The sequence below is a fragment of the Cimex lectularius genome, unplaced genomic scaffold, assembly GCF_000648675.2.
Source record: "Cimex lectularius strain Harlan isolate CLEC.00 unplaced genomic scaffold, Clec_2.1 scaffold263, whole genome shotgun sequence".
In the NCBI taxonomy this organism is placed as follows: Eukaryota; Metazoa; Arthropoda; class Insecta; order Hemiptera; family Cimicidae; genus Cimex; species Cimex lectularius.
Genome location: NW_019392788.1, coordinates 30,664 through 52,416, shown reverse-complemented (window position 1 = coordinate 52,416; position 21,753 = coordinate 30,664). Strand labels below are relative to the sequence as shown.

The following is a 21,753-nucleotide window of genomic DNA, read 5'->3' as shown; positions in this document are numbered from 1 at the left end:
ATAGTCGGGCATACGACGTGAATTAATGTATTCGATAGCCATCAAAGTTTTGTTAAAGTGAAAAAGGCTTGTCGATATCGGCGACTCCTGGTTAAACAGCGGCCGTGCCGAACGGCTTAATGACCGGCAACTTAGTTTTACGACTTCGTTTGAGCTCTCTTTGACCCGTCTTGCGCACTTTAATGACTGCATAAATTTAACAGGATGGTAAACGTTAAAATAGTAAATAACCCGGGAAGAGCGTCAACTCTGACAATTAACCGAATATTTGCTATCATTTTCTTTTAGGCAACGAAAGAACAATTTTTAATTTAAGTACAATTAAAAATGGTTTAAAAACTGATTTTAAATAATTCAGTAATAATATTTTTTATTTTGATCTACTCTACTCCACAGGCTAAGACAACCAAAAAGACTTTTTCATAAAATATAGCTTTTATAACTTAAAAAAAGTATCGAAGAGTATGTAGTGCTGCCCGCTCTACAGCTTCATCTATTATGACTAAAAGATACAAAAAAGCCGTCAAATATTAATAAAAAAACATGTTAACAATTAGCAAAACTATCTTCGATGTGTCCCACATAAAAGAGGCGTGTCATGCCTTGGCTCCTACAGAGAGCGTGTAGTCATGCAGCCGGATTTAAGCCGGGAACACACTTACCCGATGCTACGCCATTTGACGCTACCCGATGCTACCCGACGCCTTGCCACATTTTGGTGGGGTGTGCACATCTATCCGACGCAAGCAAACGTCACGTACAGTCCACAGCGTTTATCACAATAATCATTATCACAATCGCAACGCATCTTTTGTTCCTAATGCACTATTTTGAGCAAAACCTTGTAATAAATTTTTAGTTAAATTTTATGAGCACAACCATCTAATAAATTGTTTGTTAAACTTAATTGTTTTAAATAAAGTTACTCCTAACCATCATTATTAAACAATGTTTATAAAAACTTATGCATTTTTGATCTCGTTTAATTTGGTTTACATTAAAATGTTGTAATTAATATAACGACAAAATTACATGCACTTAGTTTGCAATAAACTACAAAAAATATAAGTGTCCTGCTCTGATGCTACTTGACATTACAAAATGGTGTAATTTTACGAGCAAAACTATGAAATAAATTGTTAATTAAATTTTATGAGCAAAACCGTGTAATAAATTGTTCCAATTTTAGTATATGTACCGCCGAAGCGAGTACAATAAATTGTTAGTTAAATTCATTATATCAAAAAATCTTATTCCGGTGTTTTGATTAATTTCTACCAAACAATTAAAATTATTTTTTTAAATAAAAAGTAATTAATTTTTAATCACAGTTAATTTGGTTTATATTAAAATAAGTATGTTGTAGTTAATATAACGACAATAATACATGTTTGAATAAAAATATGTGTCCGGTTCTTTTTTCTTCGACTGTACTCGATGCTTCTCGACGAAAATCTAGACAGTGGGGTTCTCAGAGCGTCGGGTAGGTTAGCGTGGCATAGCTTTGGATAGATGTGCACGGGGGTAATGCAACCTTATGGAAAATCGGAGTTTGGATTTCCGTCGGGTAGCATCGGATAGATGTGCACGGGGGTAATGCAACCTTATGGAAAATCGGAGTTTGGATTTGCGTCGGGTAGCATCGGGTAGCGTCGCATGGCGAGGCATCGGGTAAGTGTGTTTCTAGCTTTAAGAATGGTTCTCGGATTCGGTAGCGAGTTTCAGAGTCCCCTGTTCCGACGTTTAGTGAATTTTTTATTGTATATAGCCGTCAAGATATGTGTTTTGTGTTTCTGTATTCTGTATGAGTGGGTGTAATTATTTGAGTGAATGGGGAGGGGCTGATGATGCAATAGCATCCCCCCTCGAGCATGGCACGTGACTTGGGTCCATGGTGGAATATTTATAAGAGTAACCCATCAGCCCCAATTAGATTAGTTTGTTGTATGCAGGTTGATGGAGGAATGTTGAGTACTCCATCCACCAAATATAATAAATGCAGGGTATATAGGTGTGAATGTATTTATTTGTGTGAATGCCTTTTTTGCATGCGCTCGGGGCTGAAATGACCAAGGTGTCGAATACCCCTTTCAAAAAAATAAATAAATAATTGCATGCCCAGTTTCATGAAACACTGAAGGATATGATTTACACAATTGACCATGATATTTCGAATATTCTTTCTTATGATATTATACGTCGTCAACAAGTTAACGGTTAACCAACACATTATGTACGTTTATAATAAATTTTAAATATATATTTGTGTGTAATTTTTTGAATTCATTTTTATTTTTCGTTTTCATGTATATATCTAAAATGTTACAGTATTGAGTACTTACCTAATTTTTATCTTTTCTTCCATTAGTACTTCTATTATTTCCCAATTGAAATAAAATTGAGGCGGGTCGTATGAAGGCTTTAGAATACTTGGTAACTAATCGATCTTTCTTTCTTGTCAGTCTTATTCTTAGTTCACCTAAAACCGTTAATCGACAAAACTCCTGCATTTCGCCATCTTCAGTACACAAACAACCGAAATGAACAAATTTTATCAAAAAGTGCTTGGATTTAAGAATTCGGCCACTCATTAGATGCGAATGTGTTGCGATGAAGATACATTTACTTAAGAAGTTTATATATTTTTTAGTTATAGTTTTTCTAGTAATAGGGGATACTTTAATAATTTTATACCTGTCAGTATTGATAAAGCAGTCGACATAGCAAGAACGGGTAGATCATGGTTTTTTTTTTTTACCACAATCATGGGCAATGGAACAGTCATAAAATCCAGAAGTCGTTTCAGTATTATTTTCCATTTTCGAAGTTATTATGTAGAAGGAGAGACTACAGACGACGGATTTTAATAAATAAAACATTTTAATGGAACAATTAAATAAGGTTTTTAGTTGAGATAAAAAAGTCATTTGCACGAGCGTGATTCGAACCCACGATCTTCGGCTTGATACGCCGCTGCTCTACCACTTGAGCTATCGTGACCTTGATCCACTCGGACACCAACTTCTCATCTCACCCGCACCTTTTGAATTTTCCCTCCTTTTTGCCATTTTTGAAAAATTTATTCCTTTTATCCTTTTTTCTCAACTGAAAACCTTAATTAATTTTAATATATTAATTAGTCAAGCGGACCACGAAATTAGTGAATTTTAATGGAACGTTAATAAAATAATTTGGTTACACTAGGCCCAAAATGTTTAAAGTGTAAGATATATCGACGATTTTTTAATTCATAAATAATCTGGATCTAGCAAATTCAATTTTTTCTTCATTTAGACCATACCAGGATCCAGATTATTCGTGAGTTGGTGAAAAATTTGGTTGTTGGTAGGTGTGAGTGAAAAAAAATTAAATTTGCTAGATCCAGATTATTCGTGAGTTAACGAAAACCAAAATAAAAAAGAAACCATGAATTCACAATTATTATATAATCTAATTATACATTATTATGTATATAATATTGCATAATATAATATTATTATGCATATAACTATTGCAATTTTTAACCATTATTGTCATGCCTTCTGAAATAAAAATGGAAAAACGCACAAAAAGTACTGAACGCTGAAAAATTCTTGCACTGAAATTAAATTTGGTCATAAATGAATTCGGCAACTTGGTATCTTTAGTGATAAATGTATTTCTACATCAATTCTTTAAGGGTTAAAATCATACCTAACTGGATTGTTATTAACATTTCAACGTATGGAAATTAAAAATGTAAAAAATTGTAGAATTTCACTATAGTCATTTGTTTAAAAAGGTTATGTGAAAACTCTCACTTCAAAGAATTGTTGTATTCTTAGTGAAGTAGCTATGCGAAATGTTATTAATGCAAAATGAGACTGAAACTAAGTAACGTAAAAAAAACTTATAAATCCGGTTTAAAACAAAAGCTCTCACGTTAATTGAGAGGAAATGTGTGTCCAGGTCTAGATGGGAATCTCGGGCGACCTCCGTATTTACATGAGGTTCTCAGAAGAGCACGATCCCCCGGTTCTATTTTACTACCCCGTCCACCCGATTTCCCTGATTTCCCCATTCGATTTTTCCAACTTTTTACGGCCGGATTCCGTTTGTGACCCGGTCGCCAAAGCGCCCAATTGAGAGGACGAGTAAACAAGGGTTCACAAACAACCCTCCAGCTATTACTCCCCTATCGATCCAAAAAAGGAAAATTGAACATTAAAAATACACTTTTTCTTTAAATATCCACAATTGAAAAAAATCGGTAAAATTACCACGAAAAGGAGGTTGTTGCCAATGATCTCTGAATGAACCCCAGAAAGAACTACGTACAGCTTTTTTCGTTAAAACAACCCTTTCCTCTCTCTAAAACAATCCCGCTCGTGCACCTTGCTTTTTCATCTTAACCAAGATCTTAGATTAAAAGTACAATTAAGTAAAACATTAAGACTATTTATGTAAGGTATTAGTTGAAATGAAAAAGTTAGTGTCACGAGCGGGATTCGAACCCACGACCTTCGGTTCAATACGCCGCTGCTCTACCACTTGAGCTATCGTGATTTCGATCCACTCGGACACCAACTCCCCATCTCAACCTACCTTTCGAATTTACCAACTTTTGTTCCATTTTCCATTCATTTGTCGCCGAGATTGGAATCGTGATTACACGACGGGAGTTGGTGTCCGAGTGGATCGGAGTGACGATAGTTCTAGTGGTTAGTGCTGCGGCGTATTGAGCCGAAGTTCTTGCGTTCGAATCCCGCTCGTGACATTAACTTTTTCATTTCAACCAATACCTTACATAAACATTAATTAATTTAAAGAAGTTATTGGTCAATGAGACCACGAAATATAATGGATTTAATAAGTAAAACGAAGTATATCTTCACTAAGAGCACTCCGTGGTCATACCATTTGTCGCCGAGAATCGAATCCTGATTTCACGACATTTGAAACAGGAGGAAAAATTCGAAAGGTAAGTTAAGATGGGGAGTTGGTGTCCGAGTGGGTCGAAATCACGATAACTCAAGTGGCAGCTGCATATTGGGCCGAAGGTCGTGGGTTCGAATCCAGCTCAAGACACTAACTTTTTCATATCAACAAATACGTTAAATAAAAATTAATTATTTGAAAGAAGTTATTTAGTCAATCGGACCACGAAATATGACAAATTTATTAAGAATATTGTTATTCGGTTCGAGGTTAAAATAAAATGTTATCGAATATGACATATATAATGGGTTTGCTCTGGAATAGAATATACTACCTTTTACACCCTTTCCCATCCTTAAGCGTATGGGTCATTGCTTATTGAACAAATCTGACCCGGGCGTTCCTCAGGGAAACGTTTTTGCTCCGTTATTGTTTTCAGCTGACACTGTTCATCGATATCCATTAAGATAAGTTGCTTACACTGCCACACTATACACCAGCTCCCAACCTTTTTAGCTCGTGAACCCTTCAGACACACCTATATTCCATTGACGAATGGTTCCAAAAATGGTGAATTAAATTAAAAACCACCAATCGTAAAACATTACCATCACTCTTCGTCGCACCACTATACCAAAAACTCCATCTGCTACCCTGTGCTGAATCTAGAAAAAAGAATGACCAGGAATCCCCATAATGTACTAGACAACAGTTCTAAACTCTCCTTCGAAAATAAATTACTAATAGAACTCAACATTGAAACCAATATGGATATAGGAATGGGGTTCAACCAAACCTACGCCCTACAATCACGAATCCACCGATCTTTCATCAACTTCTACGCATCCAACTGCACCATCCATTACAACCCAAATGTGCCTTTTATAAAAGAATTTACAAGATGCTATCCAGCTACAAAGTAACTTCCAATATTCAAGTCATCTTTCCTCTCGCTCTTCCTAATAGTCTTTCTCGATGTCCAAAATGTAAAAAACATTAGCACTGTGACCTGCTCTCCTATAACTTAATCCGTCTCGCGCAGATTGTTACTCAATAAAAAAACTATTAAAAAAAATAATGTATGGTCTTGATTGTGTGTGCTACATATGCGGGTGAAGAGAGATTATTCAGCTAAGTTTATCTGTAGCGCAAACGATTTTCTCTTTTCTTAACCGATCCGATTCCTGCCTGGGTGTACTTCTTATTTGATTTATTTTTCCAAAGATTCACGTTTATTTATATCATACCCTTTCTTCTTCAAAATTGGACCCCAGGTCAAAAAAAGGTCTTTGGACGAAATCGTGGGAATCTTTTTTCAGTTAGTGTATTTTATTTATCAAGTTTAATGGCTTAATGTATTATGGCATCAACACGTTGTGGCATAGTCGATGCAGCTTTAATGCTGAGTAAGGTTGTCTGAACGAATTGCTTAAGCTTTCGTCTTTGAATATTTGAACAATAATTTTCGCCTAAAATTTTTTTAATGGCTTATGTTCTGGCATTAATTAGTCAGCGGAGATGCCGTGGATATATGAATATGCGTATTTTTATTGTTATTTGAAGGGGGTATTGTTCGGGTGCCTTTCTTGATGTGGTCCAGGCCTTCGATCGTGTATGGCACCCGGGCTTGCTGTTCTTGCTCAAGGACATCCTTCCCTCAACCTACTACCTTATTCTTCGAAGCTACCTCACTGACCAGTACTTCCGTGACATTGAAAAATCGGCGTCTTCCCCAACCACCTTCTCCTTGGTGTTCCGCAGGGCAGTGTTCTGGCGCCCGTACTGTACCAAGTGTACAAGGCAGATCTCCCATCCCATCCTCAAACTACCACTCTGACCTTTGCAGACGATACAGCGATCCTTTCAAGCAATTCTGTTCCAGTCATTTCCACTCGAAACCTTCAAGAAAACCTCACACTACTGGAATCATGTTGTAAAAAAAGAGTATCAAATTCAACCAAGAAAAATCCACCCACATAACCTTTACCCTTCGCAAAAGATCCTCCTCAAGTCTACTTCAAACAAATACCCCTCCCAATTGCGGACAAGGTGTGCTACGTAGGACTTACATTGACAAACGTCTGACGTAGAATCCCCACACACGACTGAAACGACAAGAAGTTATGAATCGTTAAAGAGCACTTTCACGACTTCTTGACAGACGTTCTAACCTATATCTCTCTTAAAAAAAAGACTACTTTATATCACCCTAGTGAAGCCGATATGGACTTATGGACTGGAAGTGTGGAGTTCAGCCAAACATTCCAATATCCTACGCATCCAAAGATCCCAATGCATCATCCTCAGAAAAATCCTTAATGCTCCCTTTTAAGTGTCCAACGACACTATCCATATAGACCTAAATATTCCTTTTGTCCAAGATGTAATCCACTCCCGTTACCGAAAATTTTACACTAACCTCCCGACCACTATAAATCCTCTTATTTCGACGAATTCCTTCCAACGCTCCCATACCAACTGAAAAGACGATGGCCACGGGATCCAGTGACAATTGAGTAAAGAATAGTTAGGAGTACTACCAGTGGGTAGTTTCTCCACTCTTGTTTTCTTAAGTACTTATTCATACACTATTATTAGATACCATAATGAAGGTAGTTGTAATATACAATAAAAAGCAAAAAAAAAAAAAATTGAAGGGGGAAAGGTAAAAAGGATCGGGGCGATGGGAATCGAACTCACAACCGCGGGAGGGTCGAGCCAAAAGTCTATCACGCCGATGATTTCATGAATCCAAATTAATTAAGAAAAATAAATACAACTATAATATATATCATACGATAACATGAGCATTAATATGTAAAAACCTATAATATTATTTTTAGGTACATAGTTTGATCCTTTCAAATATTCCTAGTCATTTTTGTTTTCGGGGTTTTTGTCCAAGGAAAGTCTTTAATTTATTCAACTAGGTACATAAATCATGAACTTTTGCACGTTGTTAACTAATAAACATTTGGTCTTCTACAGGTCGAAAAATTAGAAAACAAAATTTTTTTTGAAACACAGGACGACGTAGGACAGGATTTGAAGTCGTTTTTGCTATTCGCTAAATAAGTTTGGATATTCTGGTATAATAAACTTTTAAAAAGTTCTACACTTATAATTTTAATTTAAAGAAGAAAATAAGTATATTGAGAGAGTACAGGTAATAAATAAATAAAATAAATTCGTTTAAATACCAACATTTTTATAATTGAACCACTTCCATCAATGAATACCTTGTATGGTAAGTTATCAACTTAAAAGTATTTAAAATCTTCAGTGTTTTTTATTTATTACTTAACCATAAGTATAAGTCCCATAATTAGCAAGTTATTTTGTGATTTGTATTAATTCGATGTCATCCGTTTTTACATCTTTATATGTATCGATTAATCATTACAAACTTCCAATGAATGCGGCGATTTTATGTATTTTTCCACCAGGTTTGCAAAGTGTAAAGGCAGGGAGTAAGTCATGCAGACAACCGGCGATCGGGTCGGTTGATCAGAACGATCCGAGGGCTGACAGAGCGGGGGTTTTGCTGTTCGGCTGGACTGGCCGGCTTGTTTCCTTCGCTCTCGTAATTATCGCCGGCAGGACGAGCGTGTAACCCTGAATTTCCATATTATTTCCGGCAGGGATTTGCATGATGAGCCATGGTCGGGCGGGCGGCGAGCAGGTTGCGTCATGCAGCCGGAGAAAAGTGTCGTCTCGAAAAACGGTTCCGCGACGAGGTGAAGGCTGTTTCGGAGTGACGATCTCAAAAACTGGGCCACCGACGGTGAAGGTTCTTTCACGAAAAGAGCGGCAATTTTCACCAAAAAAAATCCCTCAATCATGATTTTTGTATAAATGAAAATTTATGTACAATGGTAAAAAGAACTGATTGTGGCAAATAAAATCGTTTACAAAATGTATAATACTGAGGTTTTATTGTATTAATTAGACCAAATTAGATATTAGAAAATACGTTTAACGTTATAAATCTAATAATACATTGAAAGGCAAAAAATTCCACCCAACTGATTTTTTTTCATTCTCTCGATAAAATAAAATTTTGCCCTTAATGTGTCTCATCGTTTTTATAAATAAATATTTGTTGATGACATGTTTTAAATTGGAATATCAATCAACACACTTAATCCTTAATCCAAAACAAAGAAAAAGGATTTTTCAAAGTTTAAGTTTTTACGGAATTTAAAATGTTTATTCAATCTCATTTGAATTCTCAAGCATTAAACTGTTTAGTTTTCATCTTAGTTTCCTTAATTTCAGTTGTTTAACTTAAAAATGGCACTTAGTGCTGAGGATGTTGTGGTGTGGCGCCTATTGATAATGGACGTTCCATCAGGTATGCGGCTATTGCAATCGGCGTACATAATACTCGGCTTGACGCCGTTAGACGTTTTCGAGAAACTGGGTTCTACCAAAAAAGAATGGGTACGAGAGGGAAACACCTCTTTTAAGAATGGCACCATCCTTTGGTACACAGATGGTTCTAGAACACAAGAAGGTACAGGAGCAGGAGTATTTGGACCTGGAATCAAATAGTCAGAACCCATGGGGAAATACACCAGTATCTTCCAAGCTGAGATTCATGCAATGGAAAGAAGTACCCAACTCATAAGGTAAAGGGTAAACAAAAACAAGAATACAGTTATCATGTCAGATAGCCAAGCAGCCATCAAAGCACTAAGCTCATATATCATTTCTTCAAGGATGGTGCTGAACTGCAAAACCAAACTAAACATATTAGGTACGCAGAACAAAGTCAGCCTCTGTTGGGTGCCAGGACACATGGGAGTAGAAGGGAATGAGAAAGAGGACACCCTTGCAAGGCAAAGAACTGCTACACCGCTGACAGGACCTGAACCCTTCTGTGGCATAGGAACCCACACTATTGACGAGTATCTCAGACAGAAGGACGAAAAAGAAAATGAGAGACCTACGGAATTCACTTATTGGACACGGACAATCCAAGAACCTTCTAACCAATTTTGGAAAGAAATAAATTACAGAAAATGTCACGGGAAGCAGGAATAAACTGCGAATCCTAATAGGATTCCTAACAGCACACTGCAAGTGAAATGGACACTTAAAGAAGATTGGAATAATCCAAAATGGCACATGCAGATTCTGCAAAGAGGAAGAAAAGACAACAACACATCTACTAACAAACTCCGGAGCTACACTAGCTCCCAGGAGGAAATGTTTTGGGATGTACAATGTGACCACAGAAGAGCTTCAACCACTGAAACCGGACCTATCAATCAAGTTTCTTGATGAAATAGGACTCACCGATGTGCTACCCCGAGTACGGAGGATACAATAGCTCTTAAAGGGCGGAGTATACTATATCCAGAAAAATTACGTTTACATCTACATCTAGTGCGGATGTTGCGCGCGGTGTGGCGCCTATTGATAATGGACGTTCCATCAGGTGTGTGGTTGTTGCCATCGGAGTTCCTTACGAAACTCTACGAGACGTCGTTACACGTTTTCGAGAAACTAGGTCCTACCATAGAAGGCCCGGTTCTGGACGGCCTAGGGTAACAGAACTTTGACTTGGAGAATCTTGCGAATCCGGCGCACCTTACTGTTGTTCAAACAATTCGTCAGCTCCAGGAAGTTCGAAGTGTCCAAATTTCTGAACGCACTCCTCGAAGAAGATTAAATCAGTATGGACTGATGGCTTTTCGCCCAGTAAGAAGACCAGAATTAACCAGAACACAGAGTTGCACGGCTCGCATTTGCTGGAGAGTGGTCTTTGGAAGATTGGTCTGCTGTACTTTTTACAGATGAGTTAGATTTGCTCTACGATGTCCAGATGGGCGTGATAGAGTGTGGAGAAGGCGAAATGAAAGGTTCGAAGCCTGTAATTTTTCCCAGAGCCAACCTTTTAAACGTAGCTCAGGGAATTTCAATGGAGAATGACATAGAGTTGGTGGTTGTTCGTGGAGGGTCTTTGACGGCCACTCGCCATGAGGATGAAATTATGGAACATCATGCGTTGCCTATTCTCTATGAACTCAGCGACAATCCTATTCTAATGGACGATAATGCCCGTCCACATGTCGCTCGCATAGTACAAACGCTCCTTCAACAGCATAACATCAGGGTCTTAGCCTGGCCAGCCCGTTCTCTAGATTTGAACCCCATCGACCATTTATGGGATAACTTCAAAAGACGAATAAGAGCACGTCCATCACTTCACATGCACCATACACTCCACGATCTTGAAAGGTCTTTTGTGAAGAATGGGCTAAACTCCAGCAAAGAAACATTTCCAGACTGGTGGAAAGAATGCCGAGACGTTTTCGAGATGTAATTAAGGCAAGAGTAGGAAAAACACGATATTGAAATGCTAATTAAAAATCTAAAACAAAATTAAAACAAATTTTATCTGTCTCTCTTTTTTTTAATTTTACATTTTCCTTAGCAATTTTCATCTATTTTTACTTTTTTAGAAAAACACTCAATTATTAACCATAAAAAAATATACAAACCAAATTATATTTGGGGCGGATTTTTCGTCTGTCGGTGTATATTGTAAAATTAATAGTGTTAAACAGTGAGAATTCCTCTTGGGTTCTGTGGGATTAGGAACTGTGGTTAGAACGTTATCAATCATTTTGGCCTGCACATGCTGTTTTGGTCTGTCAGGCGCGTTTCGCCTTCTCGCCATCCTCATTGCTGGATCTGTGTGATTTGTTTTTAATTAACGTATTACTAATTCCGAAGTAACATGATCATGATAATTGGCGATAGTAGACTGAAAATGGAATACAACGCCGCCAAAAGTTTTTTTAACCAATTTTGTCGAGAAGATAGACTTTTCAATTTTTCACAAGTCATTTTAGGAAAAAACGAAATTGTCTGAAAAAAGGTGAACTTTTCGCTTAAAACATATGATAAACGGATTTTGGGTGGTTTGATCCACCATACTCGTCAAATGAAGAATCGATCCTACCAAGCATATTGAAAAGCTTATTAAATGAAGTAGTTTTGTTAAATTCTCCCATCCCTAAAAAAAATTTGCCGTAGTGTAGTTAAGTTTTGAAGTTGTTCAAAGGATCTGACCACTAGATGACTCATTCTTTAGACAATCTATCGTATTATTTTTAAAACGACGTTAATTCTGAAGAAAAATTTATATGTACAGAGTATTGTGTGTTGTGTGTGACATATCCGTTTTGTCATTAAATAAATATAGACATAAATAATTCTCAGGATCTGATCTGGTTCAATTGACAAAAAATTAAAACGAAAATAAATCTCCTATTATATAAATATAACGTTGATCAGTGTAAACCTGACCTTGTAACCTTGACAAAAAGGCTTAAGCCAGAAACACACTTACCCGATGCTACGCCATGCGACGCTACCCGATGCTACCCGACGCAAATCCAAACTCCGATTTTCCATAAGGTTGCATTACCCCCGTGCACATCTGCCCGATGCTATGCAACGCTATCCTACTCTACGCTACGTGATCCCCACTTCCAGATTTTCGTCGGGTCGCATCGAGTACAGTCGAAGACAAAAGAACCGGACACTCATATTTTTATTCAAACTACAGTCGTTATATTAATTACAACATGCTTATTTTAATAGAAACCAAATTAACTGTGATTAAAAATTAATTCGTTTTTATTTAAAAAATTAATTTTAATGGTTTGGTAGAAAATTAATCAAAACCCGGAATACGATTTTTTGATATAATGAATTTACCTAACAATTTATTGTACTCGCTTCGGCGGTACATATACTAAAATTGGAACAATTTATTACACGGTTTTGCTCATAAAATTTAATTAACAATTTATTTCATAGTTTTGCTCGTAAAATTACACCATTTTGTAATGTCAAGTAGCATCAGAACAGGACACTTATATTTTTTGTAGTTTATTTCAAACTAAGTGCATGTAATTTTGTCGTTATGTTAATTACAACATTTTAATGTAAACCAAATTAAACGAGATCAAAAATGCATAAGTTTTTATAAACATTGTTTAATTATGATGGTTAGGAGTAACTTTATTTAAAAAATTATGTTTAACAAACAATTTATTAGATGGTTGTGCTCATAAAATTTAACTAAAAATTTATTACAAGGTTTTGCTCAAAATAGTGCATTAAGAACAAAAGATGCGATGCGATTGTGATAGTGATTATTGTGATAAACGCTGTGGACTGTACGTGACGTTTGCTTGCGTCGGATAGATGTGCACACCCCACCAAAATGTGGCAAGGCGTCGGGTAGCATCGGGTAGCGTCGCATGGCGTAGCATCGGGTAAGTGCGTTTCTGGCTTTAAACAGGTCTCATAAGGGGAGGTCTGTTTTGATTTTCAATCAAGACAAAATGGCCCGTTGAGACGCATCAGACCCCCTCAAAGCTTGTTTTTCTCGGTGAAACGGGAATTCAACTTAAGGAAAATAAGTTTAAAACTAAATTTATCATTATCTGCTGTACAATATATTATAAAAATGTTAAAAATGAATGAAGAACACACGAAGCGCCAAAATGTTAGAGACAATTATTATCTTCTTTTTAGTATTAATTTATTGAATCCGGTAACGATGATATTTTTAGCTTTGCTGTTTTATGCACCGATGTTTGGACGCTACGCTGTAATTATAACGTCGCCGATCACTCGGGTCCGTTTATTTTCGCTGTTCGATTCTTCGAGACGTGTTTTCACCGTTTTCGGCCTTTAATGGTTGAATCTGGTAGCATTTCTACTATAAAAATTCAATGAGTTGACAATTTAGCTTTGTTGTCGAAATTTGTCTTTCCAATCCTGTCTATTTGATCGGGGCGTCGGTGGCCGCAACGGTTTAGGCGTTCACACGGCGCTCATCACTGTAAGGGAAAGGTCCCGGTTCGAATCCAGCGGCCCTGCATTCGAGCCGGCCATACCTACAAATGGGCTTTTTTTCAAAAACACCGGCACCCCGAGGGTTTATATAACCTCTGCTGTTGCGAACCCTCGTTAAAAAAAAAAAATAATAATAATAATAATAAAATATATATATACATTAAAAATATATATATTAAAAAAATTTCGATGATTCTGGGTGACTGATATTCCTACTGCAAGCTCTAATATTATCTTTCTCAAATTCTAGTGGACATTTCATGGTTGATAATTCGTTTAAAGAAATTGTATACATTTCAAGTACATTTCATAATAGTCTCAAAGTTAAAATCGGTCATTATTTCCATTTAAAAAACGAGGTTAATTTCTGACATAAATATTTGTATTTTCTTTGTATTTGTACAGATATTTTGTATGTATTTTTATGGTACGTAAGTTGTTAAAAAGTTACGTTTCTCTTCATTGAAATGGCATGTTTCACGTTAAAATGCTTTTTTAATTAATGCGGTTTTTCAATTACAACCGTCGATATTATGTTTCTAGTTTCTTTTTGCCACAACTTTATCCTTTTTGGACCAATTTAAAATCCGATTGCATTGTTTTCAAAAAATTCTTTAAAATAATGTCTCAAGAGGTCATATTTGAAATTTTGAAGATGATCTGGGCCTGAGGTGCCGTGTATAATTTTTCTCCAAGGCGAAAATTTCATTCTAGACGAAAAAATACTTATTACACTTATTTTTTATAGCATCATTGTTTCAAGAGAAAAGCAGCCGGGCCTTCTAAAAAGGCCTTACTTAAAAGTAACTTTCTCTAACTATTTAATAGAGGTGGAATACGGTTATTGTCATTCATATGAAAAAATATCTTTAAAAAAACCCTAGCCAAAGTGAACAAAAATTATATTTAGGACGAAACTATCGCTTTTTTCAGGATAATGACTCATGATGAAGAACAAAAAAGGTTTACTTCGCAATTTTTGTTGGGCTATGGAAACCCCTCCAAAACAAAAATATTAAAAAATAATATTCAAGATTTGTTATGGTTGAATGAAGAATGTACGAAATCTTTAAATTAAGGTACTGTTTAGATGTGCTTTTCTGATAAAGAAGTACAGGATCATTGTCAAATTGTAATCAGTCTCAAAACATCATAGAATCGTAAGTTGATAACCCTTCACCTCCTTGAAGGTTTAATTATCATTATTTCAATTGATGATAACAAATTAAATTCCATATTTATCATTGGGATAAAACAAAAATAAAAAAAAATTATTTATTACTAGTTCAAATATTGATCAAACTGTTTTAAAAAAGTTGAATAGCTAAAGATTAAATGTATATTGTTTTGCTCGAAGTTAACCAAGTCAGGCCAATTATCTCGTTTTTATTAATTATATTTATTCATAAGGTTTGCAACGGATGATTCACGTGAGTACATGGGGTTCAAGGTTCCATAATTATAGTTATGTTTCCGCCGATCATAAAAACAGGAAAGTGTTTTTTTAAACATATCATTTATGAAAATTATGGCTAATAAAATATTAATAACGAAACACAAAAGTAAATTCTAGGTTTCTTCTACTAGAAAGGCACAAATTATGCTGTTTTCGTTTTATATTAACACATAATCAAAATAGATATAGTTTGTTTAAACATATTTTAGGTTTAAAATGGATTATTGTTTTACTATTTAAATGTTTATTATAATTTAGATAACGATAAGATTGATATGTGAGTCAACTAAGTTAATAACGAGCTATTGTTCTCATTTGTTATTCAAATGAGAGTATATTCAAATTTCCCCCATGGGTTGAAAGTATCATTAAGGACTTCTCACAATTTTAAGTATTTCTATTCCAACCCTTTAAAGTCAACCTGTACAGAGCTGACTCGGAAGAATTTAATCTCTCCAAAATAAACTACACGAAAGTTATTAAATCATCTGTAACAATAATTTCATAAATTATAAAATTGCTTATACCAAGGCGCGCTTGTTTTTTTTCCTGACTGATCATTTTTCACTTTAATTTGATAAAAGTGGTAATGAAATCAGAAAACTAGAGTTACAGAATTTTATATGAGGTTGAATAACTTATGAAAACAGTTATCTTTCATTTTTTCAAATACCTTTTCTTATTGGTTCATCAACGGATCATCAAACAAGAAGCCTTCGCTACACGGACCGTTCACTCCCTCAATCTTTCTAAATGATTCGAGTCATTCAACTTTTTTAACACTGGGTTCCGGTGTTGTTGAAAGAGCCCATTTGTAAATGTGTTGGGTTCAGCGCCCTGGGTTCGAACCCGGGACTTTACGATGCCACCTACTCCCCATACAATTATAATTAAATTCAACCAAAATTATTCCGCACAAATCTAAACTTAGCTGTCCTAAATGCGCCAGTGTCATGCCATTCTAGAATTAAAAATAGGTTTTTTTGAAGGTTTTCTTCTTGTCGAATTTACTGCTTAAATTTAAAAACGTTGGCTTATATCCCAAAACGCTAAATTTTATCTATTAAAAAACGTTACTTTAAAATTCACTAATTTCGTGGTCCGCTTGACCAATTAATACATTACAATTAATTAAGATTTTTAGTTGAGATGAAAAAAATCCCATCACGATAGCTCAAGTGGTAGAGCAGCGGCGTATCTAGCCGAAGATCGTGGGTTCGAATCCCGCTCGTGCCATTAACTTTTTTTCATCTCAACTAAAAATCTTAATTGTAATGTAGTTACTTTAAAAATTTATTTTCACAATATGAATCACATAAGCTGTATAAACAATTGTTTATTCAATGTTGATCATAATTAATTTGAGAACTTATTGAATATTCATTGAGTGTTTCGCAATCCTGAATTTCATTTATAACAAGACAATTTTGCCACATCTTTCATCATTGTTTTGGTTTTTTCAAAGTTTTTTTTTTAAATTAATTTATTTATTTACAACTGCACTTCAAATATGCAGCAAGCAAAAATATTGAAATTGTTATTATATTGTGTGAACATAAAAGCGGAACACACTTACCCGATGCAACGCTACCCGATGCTACCCGACGCCGTGCCACGTTTTGGTAGGGTGTGAACATCTAAGCTACGTCAAGCGCGCGCCACGTACAGTCACACAGCGTGTATCCGAAATTAGTATCACAATCGCAACGCCTCTTTTGTTCTTAATGCACTATTCTGAGCAAAACCTTGTAATTAATTGTTAGTCAAATTTAATTACTTTAAATAAAGTTATTCCAGTGTTTCGATAAATCTTCTGCCTAACCATCATAATTAGATAATTTTTTATAAAAACTCATGAATTTTTGATATTGTTTAATTTTGTTTACATTAAAATAAGCATGTTGTAATTAATACAACGACAAAATTACATATACATAGTTCGAAATAAACTACAAAAAATATGAGTGTCCTGTTCTGACGCTACTCGACGAAAATGGTGTAATTTTAGGAGCAAAACCATGAAATAAATTGCTAGTTAAATTTTATTAGCACAACCATGTAATAAATTGTTAGGTAAATTTAATTGTTTTAAATAATGTTATTTCGTTGTTTTGATAAATTTTCTGCCAAACCGTTAAAATTATTTTTTTAAACTAATGAATTTTTGATCTCGCTTAATTTGGTTTATATTAAAATAAGTATTAATTATTATAAAATGAGTTGAAACTAATATAACGACAATAATACGTGTAGTTTGAATAAAAATATGAGTGTCCGGTTTTTTGTCTTGGACTGTACTCGATGCTACCCCGACGAAAATCTGGACAGTGGGAAACGCGTAGCGTAGAGTAGGGTAGCGTTGCGTGGCATTGAGCAGATGTGCAAGGGGTAATACAATCTTATGGAAAAATGGACTTGGATTTGCATCGGGTGGCTTTGAGTAGCGTCGCATAGCGTTGCATCGGGTAAGTGTGTTCCTCGCTTCAAGTTTGTATGCAAGGACACACAAAATGGCATGTAAGGCATGAACGGCGTCCATCCATTGATGGGACTCTTTAGATCACCAACAGGGTGCAGATCAATTGGCAATTATCATTTGCCGATGCTAGGCAACTAAGTTGTCGCGTGGCCAACGTCGGGTAATGTTGAGGATGGCAATTCTCGCAAAGGGTAATTTAGAATGAAAATGTTTGTAACGGAATTGGGCAAGGTCGGATAAGAAATGGGGGTTTTTAAATCGGTATGAATTGTATGGTTAGAGACAGAACGGAGCATTAATTATTGTTCGCAGAATTTTAGATTGTAGGGTTTGTAGTCTGTTAAGATTGGAACGCTCAACTGTTCCGTACAGTTCAAGAGTTTCAATTCGAATTGTAATTGATTGTTGTTGCAATCGCAGGACTTATGCTTTATGTAAGTACTTTTTTTTTGCCTATTTAATAGTGAAAGTTCAACCGAAATCAATGAAAGCTTAATCAAATTATTCTAGCTGAAGTATGTATTTCGTACACAATAATTGGCAAAAACAAAATGGTTTTAGCTAAACAGTGAATCAGGTGGTTTTATTGATTTTGTGAATCGACTTCTTATCGACCGAAATTTCCCAATCAAAATTATTTATTTACTGTCCATATACATGTATATACATATTTGCAAGTTTGAAACAAGAGTGCCAGTACTAATACTTTACCTCTCGACATAAATAATGTCTTACACCTTAAAAAACCACCAAAAAAAAACTGGACTACAAAAACCCAACCCTGAGTTACACTTAGGTTTAAGTATTTAATATGTTCTTAATTCTTTTGTGTAATTTTGTACTGTTGTTATTAACACTGTATTGTGCTATTGTTTTTATTAGTAAATTTTCACTATTACAGTTTTAATGAACAATTTCGCACGAATTTTTTTTATATTATCCTTAATGTATTTATATTTGGGTGTATACCTAGGAGCATCCACGACAAACAATTAGGAATTTTGAAGTCTTTTCGGAGTATCTACGGAAGAGGTCAAACACAGAGAAAACTTCCTTTCGGTTTTCGCCGAGTTGCAATTTCGGAAAGGAAGTTTTCTCTGTGTTTGACCTCTTCCGTAGATCCTCCGAAAAGACTTCATGTTTCCAGCAGGTCGATAATCTAGCTCATTGTTAATTAGGAATTTATTTTGCACTTTTTGCAACTGTTTAAAATTAGTGTCACTAGTGAAGCTCCATGAGACTGCCCACATACTAGTGCTTTGTAAATAACAGTTTGTTATCAACACTAAATGTTTAATTTCTATTTAAGAAAGGAAATAGTTGAACTATTAGATCTCTACATTTATTTACTACGTAATGAGTAGGTGAAGGGTAAGTTCTGTCTAAAGTTATCCCTAAGTATTTTACTGCGTTTAACCACTCTATGTTTCGGTTGAATCACTTCTATAGCACAAAGTGCGTGTATTTTCCAGGTAGGAGAAAGGTTAGCTTTGAAAATTCAATTAAAAATTTAAAATGAAATTAAAAACCAAGCATATTTATGAAATGTATAACTTTACCCATTTAACGTCGTGTGGTTCAATTCAAATATCACTGGTTCGCAAATTTTTAAAATCATTAAATCATTAAATCCTGCAAAAGCTTGAGTACGTGTTGTTTTCAATCAAAAATTTACACTTTGTAAATAATATTCATTATACTTTATTATGGAGAACAATATCTGACATAAAAAATTGTGAAAAATTTAATCTAACTACATGTGGATATATGTATTAAATATTTTGTGTATATATGTATATATATATATATATATATATATATTTGTAATGAAATTATTTAACAGTTAACTTAGCCATGGTGTACCTGATACATAAAAATGGAGGTAAAAACGTGACAAAAAATTATAGACCAATTTCACTTTTGCCAATATTATCCAATATTTTTGAAGCTGTTAACCATTCAAATTGCTGTTTTTCAAAAAAAAAACTTTTCAGCGCTTCTCAATTGGATAGGGATTCAACGCAATTGTTGACCTCATAAAGTACATACTAAACAGTTTTGAAGAGGGAAACTGTATTATGGCTACTTTTTTAAGCTTGAGTTGAACATATGACTGCGTCGACTGCATCTGCTACTCGTAAAAGGAATAATATCGTTGTACAATTTTGATGAACATGCAATAAAATAAATCGAACCGTATTTAACAGAGAGGTGGCAAACAGTAAAATATAAAGTTCAATGGTCACAATTTAATAATGTAAATATTGCAGTGCCACAAGGGTTCATTGTTGGACCGATTGTGTATTGTATGTATATGTATTAGGCAAACGTTTTCCGCTATTATGTTTCAGATGATACTAACCCTCTTCAAAAAAGTAAAGATGCATTGACCTAATAGACAATTTAAATAAACTTAAAAGTGCAGCTAGAATCTTGGTTTCAAAGCAAAGGTCTTTGCTTAAACGAAAACAACACCAAAACGATTATCTGTGATATCAAAGATCTAAAAATGGAACCTGATAACCCTGACGTGGTAAAACTATTAGCGTCTTTATTGTCCCAAGTTTGACATGGAAAATTCACCGTGATATGCAAACCAAAATTTTAAGTCAAAGTTTATATTTATTAAAGAGTTTAAATAATAATATAAATTAAAAAAAGCTAGTTGTCTCTTATGGAATTTGGGATAATAAAATAAGGTTCGCTATTTTAGCTTATAATGAGGGTATTTCAACTACGAGGTTATATGAACCCTCGGGGTGTTTTTTAAAAAGAGCCCATTTGTAAGTATGTCAGGTTTGGATGCAGGGCCGCTGGATTCGAACCCGGGACCTGTACCTTACTGTGATGAGCGCCGTGTCAACGCCTAAACCGTTGTGGCCAGCGACGCCCCGATCAAACAGACAGGATTGGAAAGACAAATTTCGACAACTTAATTGTGATAATTGAACTAAAATTAAATAGTTTTCATTTTATAAGACAAGAAACTATAATAAATTAGATGTTCCTTATAATAAAATAGAAAAAATTTGATTTAGCAGGAATTACCACTCTATATTATTTTATAATTTAACCAGAACTAAAAAATTAAATTTCCACGAATTTATAAATAAAATTAAAATCGTTGTGATATCATAAATGTCTTATAGTGTAGAAGAATTATTAATCTTCAAGTTTTAATTGACATGTGAGAACATTTTTCAGATAATGTAAACACAAAATAAAATTGTATTTCACTCTATTTCAACTCTAATATAATAGCTTTTCTTGGCAACCTTTAGATTAGTTTACTAGTATTTTTTAAATTTTTGTACTCAAATGATTTTCAAGTATTTGTTGATGATGATGTTGATTGGAACGACTAAAACTAGCACTAACTTAAAATTGAAACGACGTGAGGCTTAATTGATTTTACAGACGGCTCAAAGCAATTGAAATGGGTTAGCAAATAAATTCATATTCATTTTGGTCGAAGAAGAAAGAAATTGTGCTCACCGGATTGCGTATATCCAAAGATCGCTGTAGTCGGCCAGTGAGTCAATACGACGAGCACATTAGTACACAGGTAACATAACATGTGGCCGGACCGGAACCGAAACTTCCCACGGCGCCCCTCCACCGCTTCCGGCGCACCTGTAAGCCCCCGAGGGGGGGGCTATCAAGCCGCAAGCCCCCTTTATAATCCTCCGAACTGTCGTGAACGAGGGTGGGCATTCCACAGCATCGGGGTGGTGAAAAACAACGGCCTCGGTCGTTTGTTAGAGACAGAGGAATGATGTATGGTCGACCTCTTGAATACTTATGTCCAAACATTTGTCCCGGTGATTTTTCTCCTCTATTGATGAAGTGGTTAACCTTCCAGTCGCCCTTTATAATTTACATCCATTTGACATCCAATACATAGTTTGAAGAATTCGTTATTAGTGTTGAGTTCATTTTTTTGTGAAATAAACAACATGAAAATATAATACATTCGCCATTTTTCAGGTTTATGTGTTTCTTTCTATATTTTTGTTTG

At 35.1% G+C, this 21,753-nt stretch overlaps 1 protein-coding gene across 5 annotated transcripts in view; it reads right to left on the bottom strand.

The window, feature by feature from the left end:
* Positions 1–21,298, bottom strand: part of LOC106667006 (protein phosphatase PHLPP-like protein) — a 227,194-nt gene extending 205,896 nt beyond the window's left edge. For all 5 annotated transcript variants that reach the window (XM_014394591.2, XM_014394593.2, XM_014394592.2 and 2 more), the window contains exon 1: positions 21,231–21,298. The gene's annotated coding sequence lies outside the window, so the exon portion shown is untranslated. The remainder of the gene's footprint in view (positions 1–21,230) is intronic.
* Between the last annotated feature and the right edge of the window lie 455 nt (positions 21,299–21,753).